This window comes from Dipodomys merriami, unplaced genomic scaffold (genome assembly GCF_024711535.1).
Source record: "Dipodomys merriami isolate MVZ:Mamm:240054 unplaced genomic scaffold, mDipMer1.0.p SCAF_9, whole genome shotgun sequence".
NCBI classification, from domain to species: Eukaryota; Metazoa; Chordata; class Mammalia; order Rodentia; family Heteromyidae; genus Dipodomys; species Dipodomys merriami.
The window spans coordinates 14,596,194-14,606,615 of NW_027206512.1; the positions used below are offsets into that span (position 1 = coordinate 14,596,194).

The following is a 10,422-nucleotide window of genomic DNA, read 5'->3' on the forward strand; positions in this document are numbered from 1 at the left end:
CTGTGTATATCATATACAAGATTCTGGAGTCCATTTTTTTGGTCGGTCGTGGGGCTTGAACTCTGGACCTGGGCGCTGTCCCTCAGCTCTTCTGCTCAAGGCAAGTGCTTTACTACTTGAGCCACAGCACCGCTTCCGGTTTCCTGGTGGTTAATTGAAGATAAGAGACCCCCGTCGGCTCTGCGCAGAGGCAGAAGCGGCAGTATTCTCTGCCTCTCCACCACCTCCACTGTGGCCCGGCTGCCCGGCGGCATTGGTGAGTGCCTCAGCGAAGATACCATATTGAGTAAACAAAGACTGAGCTTTGTATAGAAGGCATCTGTGGAATAGTTTGAATAGTAAAATATTTCACCTTATGAAGTGAATAGAGTATTGGACAAAAATAGATGTTGTAATCTCTACATCATGGTGTTTTAGCTCCCTGGTTGTTGTACAGGCTCTCTGTTTATACAATGTCCATGTAGAAAAACTGAAGCAATTCATGGGTGAATATGATCAGATTTCTCCACCATGCTGTTGGCCTAAGAAGGAGAACCCCTTTTTGTCAACCTAATGAAGCATTCAATGAAGTCTTCTGACTCTTTTCAAGATGACCTTGAAGATTAAAGTACAGAAAGCCAGAGGCTTAGAGCCAAAGACTTGTTTCAGAAAGATGAAAGAGGACTATTTGGAAACCTGTGGGTACAGAGTGGATTCCAGGCACAGGTACAGAATGTTTGATTAGAGATTCCCATCTGGAACTATGCAGTCCTATCCAAGATCATGCAATACTTCACAGAAAGTGGAAAAACAGTTACCTCAGTGGTTGCCAACTCAGGACAGCAGACTGAGACTAGATTCTCTGAGCTACTGTCAATTTACCAGGGACAATTTCTCAGAAAACCCAGTACCCCTGAACCTTCATCCACAAGAATATAATTGTGGTCTATACAATGTAGAATCTGGAGTTCCCAAACACCTCTGCTTAGGACATAATACTAATACCCCTCAATCCAGTCATAAACAAATACATCACAACAGAAAAAGGCACCCAGAGGAAGGCAGAGAAAAACCAGAGGAAGAGCGGCCTAAGCATAAGAGGAAAAGAAGTTCTGAGGAAATGGATTTAGACAAACACAAAAGCATCCAAAGAAAGAAAACAAAAGTGGAAACAAACTGGACAGGTCAGTACAGAAAAGCTTAAGAATCAAAAGGAGAAAAACAGCCGAGATGTAGCTTCTAAGAAAGAGAACCGTAAGCGTAGAAAAGAGAAAAAGGAACAAGGCAAAAGAAGACAGAGGAGGAAATGTGGGACCAGTCTATCCTTGGATTTTGAAAGCTCTCTGGTTCTCCTGAGGTTTCACTGAAGAGTCGAGAGCTTGGTTCTATGATACTCATATCACATATCTTATTTGAATACATTCTTGTAACTAAGGCCAAGTGAACAAGAAACATGTAGTATGCTTGGTGTCCAACATGGAAATTACTTTTCCTCATTTTGCAAAAGCATTTTAATGGTTTTCTTACATGCAATGTCCCTTTTTGAGCGTGGCTCTGCTTGTATTCATCAAATTGCTGTGATGGTGGAATTATTTTCCCTGATAAAAGATTTATTTAAAATTGGAGGTTTAATAGACTATAGAATGTTTCTTGGTTGGGTTTGTTTTCATTTTGAATTGGACATTTTTATGTTCATTCATTTTCTCTATGAAGCAAATTAGATTTTTTTCTTTGTTAGATCTAATTTGCAGTGTATTTTGTAGACTGGAAAGTGAGAAATGAAATATATAATAAAAATAAGCTTATCTTGCATAGCGGTATTTTTTTATTGTGACAATACCATACAGAGGAGTTACAATTACATGGGCAAGATAACGAGTACATTTCTTATCAAGAATTGTAGCTCATCTTTGTTTCCCTTTCCCATCCCTTCCCATCCTCCCCCCACCTCCCCCCATCCAATCCCCGCCCCACCAAAGTTGTAAAGTTCGTTTTTCGACATAACAACTTGTATATCTCATTGTTGCAATGGGTTCACCTGTATCCTTATTTAAACGATTTGTTTTTGCCCTTCCCCTCCACAAATGATACCAACATCAAATACAGTGAAAGCAGGGGTTATAAAATGGGGGAGGGACATACAAAGCAACATAGAAATCATCTTATAAATATATTAGAAACAATTGCATGAAAGAAAAAACATTTGACTTACTTCACTTAATATACTTTTTTCCAAGTCTTTCCATTTCCTAACAAATGGGGCAATGTCATTCTTTCTGATGGAGGCAGAGAATTCCATTGTGTATATATACCACATTTTCTTGATCCATTCATCTACTGAGGGGCATCTGGGTTGGTTCCATATCTTAGCTATGGTAAATAATGCTATAATAAACATAGTCATGCTGGTAGCTTTAGTGTGGTCTTGTTTGTGATCATTTGGGTAAATGCCCAAACTTGAGATTGCTGGGCCACAGGGGAGCTCTATGTGGAGGAACCTCCATAATGCTTTCCAAAATGGTTGAATAAGTTTATACTCCCACCAACAATGTAGTAAGGTTCCCTTCTGTCCACATCCCCTCCAGCATCTGTTGTTATTAGAATTCTTGATTATAGCCATTCTAACTGGGGTGAGGTGGTATCTCAATGTTGTTTTGATTTGCATTTCTTTTATGGCTAGAGAGGTTGAGCATTTCTTCATGTATCTATTGGCCATCCTTCTTTCCTCTTCAGGGAAGTTTCTCTTTAAGTCTTTAATCCACTTATTTACTGGGCAGTTGTTTCTTTGAAGATTTGTTTTGGGAGGATTTAGTTTTTTGAGTTCCAGGTATATTTTAGATAGGAGACCCTTGTCCGTTGTATGGCTAGTGAAGATTTTCTCCCAATCTGTGGGCTTTCTATTGACCTTGCTAGCTTTGTCCTTTGCCATGCAGAAGCTCTGCAGCTTCATGCAATCCCATTTGTCCAACTTTTCTTTGATTTGTTGTGTTTCTGGATCTCTATTAAGAAAATTTCGGCCTGCACCAAGGAGACCTAGGGTTTCTTCTATTCCATCCTGTAATGTTTTCAGCGTGTCTGCTTTGACTCCCAGGTCAAAGCAGTTGGAGTTGATTCTGGTGCAGGGTGATATATAAGAACTAGCATTAGTTTTCTACAAGTAGTTAACCAATTTTGCCAGCACCATTTACTGAAGAAGCTGTCTTTCTTCCATTCTATTTTTTTAGCTCCTTTATCGAAGATTAGATGGCTATAGGTCTTTAGGTTCATTTCTGGGTTTCCAATTCTATTCCATTGGTCCTAAGGTCTGTTCTTGTGCCAGTACCAAGCTGTTTTGATTACTATGGCTTTGTAGTTAAGTTTGAAATTTGGTATTGATATTCCTCCAGCACTGTTCTTTCTGTTGAGGATCATTTTAGCTATTCAGAGTCTTTTATTGTTCCATAGGAATTTTTGAATTGCCTCTTCTATTTCCTTGAAGAATGAGGTTGGAATATTGATAAGTATCTCATTGAATTTGTAGATAGCCTTGGGAAGTATTGCCATTTTCATGATGTTGATATTTCCAATCCAGGAGCATGGGAGTTTTTGCCATTTTCTAAGTTCTGTTTTGATTTCCTTTTTCAGGTTTTTAAAGTTTTCATCATAGAGGTCCTTCATTTCTTTGGTTAATTCCTAGGTATTTTATTTTTTGTGGGGCTATTGCGAATGGAGTTGCTTTCCTAATTTCAGCCACACTTTTCTCATTGTTTGCATAGAGTTTTAAAAGTTTAAAAGTATCCTCATACAAAATAATTTATATTCTGGAAATGTTTATAATAAAGTATCCTAATTTCTGCATTAAAAAATTGGAGATGAGTCTCATGGACTTTTTTGCCCAAGCTGTCTTGGAACCGCAATCCTCAGATCTCAGCCTCCTGAGTAGCTAGGATTACAGGCATGAGCCACTGGCGCCCAGACTCTGGAGTCAGTTTTTAGCACCAAAGGCTTTTACTCTCAAATCTGGAATTTTCTTTTTACTTTGTGCCAGTGCTGGGTGTTTTCCCTGAGCTTTTCTGCTCAAGGCTAGTGCTCTACTTTTGACTTTATGCTAGTTAATTGGAGCCAAGAGTCATCAACAATTTTCCTGTCCTGGCTGATTTTTAACCATGATCCTCAGCTATCAGTCTCCTGCATTGCTAGGATCATAGGTGTGAGTCACCTGAGCCTGGCATGAATACTTAAGGAAAGTACTTGACTCTTTAGTTAAGCAGCACATCTGCTATAAGATTTGAGACAGAATAAAAACGCTTTATTATTTGCACTTGTACAGAAGGGTAGGTACAATACAGGTTATATGACAAAGGTAGCACAAGAAAGATACAAATATCTATCTTTAATTTGAATGAATGTAAACAGATTGTTTCAGTACACTGGCTTAAAATTGGTATTGAGTTGTTCTTGTGACTAAACCTGACTATACACTTCAGAAAGCTTTAGAACTTATTTAGGGAGGTATTTGGAGACATTTAGAGAAAAAAGCAAAAAGTAGCCCAGAAATCCATTAGCTGAGCTTAAATGGTGATTCTAGTGGAAATTCAGAAGACTCAGATGTTAATAAAACTGATATTGGCAACAACTATGCTCATTTGGTTTCTGGGATTTCCTTGAGAACTTAACCAGAGGCTGTGAATGATATTATCTGGCAAGCACTTATCTACATTTGGCCTTTATTCTGAGGCTTGGTATAAAACCCAATTCAAAGGTCATGGGCAACTTCATGTAGAAGAGCATATTTCAAGTCAATTCCATTTTCCAGCTGTGACATGGTTGACTTATGGTGGCAGTGAGAAATGTGAGCAAAAAGCCAAGCAGAAAGATTTTTAAATGTGTTTTTATTGTAAAAATACTGTTCAGAAGGGTTACAGTTACATGAGTAAAGTAATGAGTACATTTCCTACCCAGCATTGTTACCTCCTCCTTTGTTTTTCCTCTACCATCCCTTCCCTCCCTACCTTCCCAACTCCTCCCTCCCCCCAACCCCCAAAGTTGTAAAGTTCATTTTCAACATAGTGTCTTGTACATCTCATTGTTACAATGGGTCAACCTGTATCCTTAGTTCACCATTTTGTTATTTCCCTTCCCCTCCCCAAATTAGAAAAATGTATATACAAGATGCAGAGCACCAGAATCAAATACAGTGAAAACAGGGAGTATACCCTGGGGAAGAACATACAAGAGAAATAAAAACAAATCACATAGTACATTTTAAATACACTAAAAACAATAGCGAGAAAGAAAAAACCACTTGTGTCCCTATCTTGGGGTTCATTTCACTTAACATCATCTTGTATGGTCATACGTACATAGCTTTTGGCCTTTTCAAGCAGAAAGGTTTGAAACTTGCAATTCTCCAAGAAAAGGAGGACTTAAAGAAAATTCTACCAAGAACAATGTGGCTACTGAGCGATCAAGGTAATTAAAAATATGCCAAGTATTTTATAGCACTTCAACTGGAATGCTGGAGTGTGGGAATCTCAGAACTTGGCCAGAACTCATTCATCTAGGGCTCAAGTGTAGAAAGACTTCAACAAAACTGAAAGGCTTTGCTTCCAGAAGAGAGTTTTGGGCTGCCCTGCTAACGGAGGGTTGCCCTTCTAAGAAAGTGCATCCTCAGCTTGGTCATCCAAGCTCTGAGAAAGAGCTTCAGACTTGGTTCTAGGGGGCCCAGCGTGAGCTAGCAACTAGCAGCTAGCACTGTCTATGTGATACTGGCTTTGCAGGCAGAATGTACTTAGATTTTAAAGGCAAGCCTAGAAGCTAGGCAATGTGTGGCAGAATCAGAATGCCTGCAGGCAGCACTCCTGTAGGTCATGTGTGAAGGTATGAAGTTGAAGCAGTAGATGCAGTAGACTCTGGGAAGCTACAGATGCTAGGCATATGGAATATCTGTCAAGGAAAGTCACATGCAGTGAGTGCTACAAAATGAAGGGAAAGACTGCAAAAGCTATAGTAGGCAAGTACAAGGGCACAGAGCTGTGCAAGCCCTTGGGAACTTACATCACACTATCACATGTCATGGATGATGATGGTCACGAAGCTATTGGATTTAATGTGTACCATGCTGGTTTCATTCTTCCTTTGCATGTCATAATTCTTCACTTTTGGAATGGTAATTTTTATTCTGTTTATTTGCATGTTTTAATGTATGCTACTTTTGATTCTCCAGGACCTATGGGAGTCTGGTTTGAATCTCAGAAGAAACTTTGGACTTGAACTTCTGAGCAATACTGGAAGTGTATAACTCTAGGGACTCGAAATGAACGGAATATATTTTGCATTGAAATACTCATGAGATTTTGTTGAAGCACAGGGGCCAAATGGTTCCTAACGTTAAATGAGATGTGATCACGTACATAGCTGACAAAAGGTAGAATGTGCTGGGTCATCTGGTCAAGTTGACTGGATTGAGAAGTGGCTAGACTAGGAAAGCACATATATGGATATGTCTATGAAGATATTTCCAATGAGGAGTAACTAAGCTGGGAAGACCTGTCCCAGATGGGGTGAAGCCATCCCATGGACTGCGGCCCAGATGAAATCAAAGGGGAAGAGCCAGTAAGAAGAATGTTATTGTGATCCTCTTTCTCTACTCTCCACTCCCTCTTTTCTTTTACATTTTTGTTTCCTTCTCTCCTTTCTCATTTGTCTTTCTACCTCTGTTCTCTCTCTCCTCTGTTTTTCCTCTCTCTTTTTCCCTTGTGTTTTTGCTCCCTTCTTTTCTCTCTTCTGTTGGGGCCCAAATGAAATGAAAAGGGGAAAAGCCAGTAAGAAAAATGATCTCGCACTCATCTCTTTTCTCTTCTCTTTTACATTCATCTTCTCTCCTGTCTTCTCTATCCCTTTTCTCCTCTCTCTCTTCTATCTCTCTCTTTCTCTCTCTCTCTGTTTTTGCTCCTTTATCCTCTCTCCTCTCTGCTCCATCTCCTTGTCCCTGTCATAACTGACAAACACCAAGCAAATCAAATTTTACCTGTTTTCTCAGATATTTATCATATAATAAAAAACTGATGAGCATAGTTTCTATACTTCATCCCACCACACAAACTTCTGAGACTACTCCTATGCCTTTTTCTAGCTTGTTAAAGGCCTACCACACATGAAATTTTGTATGAAGTCTTATTCCTCAAAATGTATTAGTGTGCTTTGGTTTGTTAACGTTGTTCCACTCCCTCTAGACCCTCAAACTTACTTAGTTCTCCACTTAGCTGTCTCTCCTCACGTCTGCACCCATCCCGTCTCTTCTACTTGTTCTCCCACACAGCCATTCATTCACTCTCCCACCCAAGTAACGTTTTTTGTTTTAAAATTAGGATCACAAGGAGATTTTATTATTTTTTATTTTTGGAGGGTTTTTCCCTCTGAGAAGAGTGCATTCTTTAATAGAATTACATTTAAGTAAGAACTCCATATAAATAGCATACCTTAACATAGGAGAGCAAGGAAGAAATATATTACACTGAACATTCAGGTGATTTGACCAAGTTATCCCTCCCGCCAACCAAATACTTTTAAAAAAATATTACAGTTGTTACAATCAGTTCTGTATATGCCATCAATCACAGTTTTTACATGTCACATGAAGCACACCTGACTATTGGCAGAGAGATATGATGATGTCTTGGTTTCAGAGGAGCTGGAGTGACTGAGTGTTTGCCTGCTTTTTAATGTTTCAACCAGCCATTCCATTGCCTCATCAAGGCCAGTGCCTTTGGTTGCTGATGTTTTGAATATCTGCCATTTCTGATCCTTCAAGGCAGGTAACCCAAGTGAATTTGCCATCTCTAAAGGGGTCATAGCCTGCTCCATGTCCTGCTTATTTGCAAATAGCACTAAAATGGCTTTTCTCAGCTCTTCTTGCTCCAACATGGCAACTAATTCTGACCTGGAAATGCCAATTCTGTCTCGGTCACAACTGTCTACCACATAAATGACTGCATCTGTGTTAGAATAATAACACCAATATGGCCTGATACTTGTCTGTCCTCCTAGGTCCCACACTTGGAATTTAAGGTTTTTGTATGTCACTGTCTCTACATTAAATCCGATAGTAGAAATAGTAGTAACGACTTCTCCAACCTGTAATCGGTATAAAATTGTGGTTTTTCCAGCACCATCTAATCCCAAAATCAAAATCCTCATTTCCCGAGTTCCAAAGAGACTGAAATATTGAGAAAAAGCCACCCAGGGTGAACCGCCAGTCCTCCCTCGCCTGGGCTCGGCAGCGACTCGATTCCAGCCTTGGCACCGCCACCTCCGCTCGCCTCCGTCTCCCTCGCCAGGTGGCCCACCTGCAACTTCCACCAAGATTTTATTTTTATGATCACATTTCTTTAAACAAAAGAGCCAATATTACCCAACAAATATGAATGTGATGGCATTTTTTGATGTGTTTGGATTTCTGTATCTGGAGCCAGGAGAGAGCTTGGGTGTGGTGTTTGAAGCACTTTTATCTTGGACACTGGGTATAATTATGCACACGGTCAGCCTTTGATGAGGAGCTCCCTGGGACTAACGTTTCTTGCTTGTACTCTCTTTCCAAGTACTCCTTCTGCTTCAGAAAAGTGCCTTCTAGGGACCCCTAATTTGTGATACTGGGAAGTCAGCATTTGAAATACATTGCGGACTATGTTTGCAGATGTTGGCATCTGCATGACAAGCTCCTCTTGCTGTTTCATGACTTTGCCCCATCTACTTTAGTTCCTTGCCTTTGTAGAAAGGCTTTTTGTTGTAAGGATTGGCTGTGGTGTGTTCCACTTCCTGACAGTGTTCCCCATTTCAGTTTTCCTCTTTGCCTGTGAAGTCCACAGTTTTGCATCGGGTTTGTTGTCCTTTAGTGGTAAAAGTTGTCTAGGTGCTTCCGACTACTCTTTCAATTCCAACCTCCATAGCTGTTGTTGATGGTCTTCTTTTTCTTTAGTGTTGATGGGAGCTTGTTCTTCTTTCTGTGCTCTTTCTCCCCTTCACCATTGAAAATCTTCTCAGGGTTATTTGTTCGTACTCACTTATTTGGTTCCTGAAAGGCTATGTTCAAAGTTTCCTTCTCTAGATGATGGTCTTGTTACTCTGCCTTCCAATATGTGGACTCTCAGGGACTGCTACTCACTCTGTGTCAGCGAGGAGACCCAGCACGGATTACCTTTCCATGGCATTGGAAGTTCTGTGCATTTTCACCCATTCAGGAGCCAAAATAGCCTCAGGGGAAGGTAGTTTGGTGCCTAAGCCTTTGGCTCTCTGTGCACTCAGGTTATACACACTCTTGTTGATGGTTCAGGCGCAATTGCCTTTCCCTTTGGGCCCACCTCCCTGTCCCTCTCCCTAGGGCCCTCTTGTTAAATTCTACTCTGTGTGATGGTTCTATTGCCCTGCCTCCCACTGGAGGAACAGCTCATTCTTGAGTCCTCCCTTATGCAATGGTCTGCACTATTTTCCTATTTTAAAAAATCTCAAAATCAGCCCTAACTCAAACCTACTAAATCCTAGATCATTGGGCTCATGCTTCTGCTGTTACTCTAGGAATAGGACCCAAAGCCAAGTAAATCCTTGGAATAGTCAGAGTCTAGGAGGTAAAGTTAGAGGGGTGTCTGTGGTGCTATGGGTGGGGCTGGAGGAAATGTGGTGGTGGCCCTGACTACTGAGAGACATGCCCCTTGCTTCTCCTCCCTGTTCCCCTGTACTTCTGTATTGCTGTTGGGAATGGCTGCATCTGAGAAAATCACCAGTCTAATGGTGACTTTCAAGAAGTAGTCATAGTAGCTATACAGAAGTTGTCTGTGGTTGGCAGGAAGAGAGAAAGAAAAAAAAAGAACATACGATTGTCTTTGGGGAATTGTGATTCCAGCATTTCAGCCTCTAGGGGTTTTGTCCATATCTCCTGTCTTCTGGAATGCTTCTAACCATAGCCTGGGTCAGTTAGGTCTGTCTTCTACACCCTCAGTCTCTCTCAGTCCATGCTTGGTACAACTGAACACGTTGTCTGGATGATATAATTCTAGTTTTGTGAAGGTCCTGGCATACAAGGAACTATAGAGGAGAATGCATTGCAAACACACATTTGCCATGATGAGTTAGTTGCTGAAGCATTATTTCTTGTGTGCCTAAGCACTCAAGTACTTAGAAATTTACAAAGTTCCTACAATCCTCACAGAAATGTTTTGGTGAAGGATATGGAACCTGTTCATATACATCCCAAGGAACAAAGCTGTTATACTAGAGGTGTTGGGTTTCTTTTTCCTGCTTGATTGCCTTACTCAATTACATCCTTCTGACACAATTTCCAGTAACTACTGTGTCTAGGAACACGTATTTTAAACAGAAAAATGTGGTGATTTTGGTGAGGAACTACTGGGGCAGACCCTAGACTCTTAAGTGTTCATATGGACTCTTAGGTATTTTGCTAACAGTGAT

At 40.5% G+C, this 10,422-nt stretch overlaps 2 pseudogenes across 1 annotated transcript; one reads left to right on the forward strand and one right to left on the reverse strand.

The window, feature by feature from the left end:
- Positions 1-552: 552 nt before the first annotated feature.
- LOC138820745 (lysine-rich coiled-coil protein 1-like) lies at positions 553-1,330 on the forward strand (annotated as a pseudogene).
- A 4,434-nt stretch (positions 1,331-5,764) lies between these two features.
- On the reverse strand, positions 5,765-8,326 carry LOC138820717 (ADP-ribosylation factor-like protein 1 pseudogene; annotated as a pseudogene). The gene has a single exon (XR_011369965.1). The product of XR_011369965.1 is annotated as an ADP-ribosylation factor-like protein 1 pseudogene (transcript).
- Positions 8,327-10,422: the final 2,096 nt, after the last annotated feature.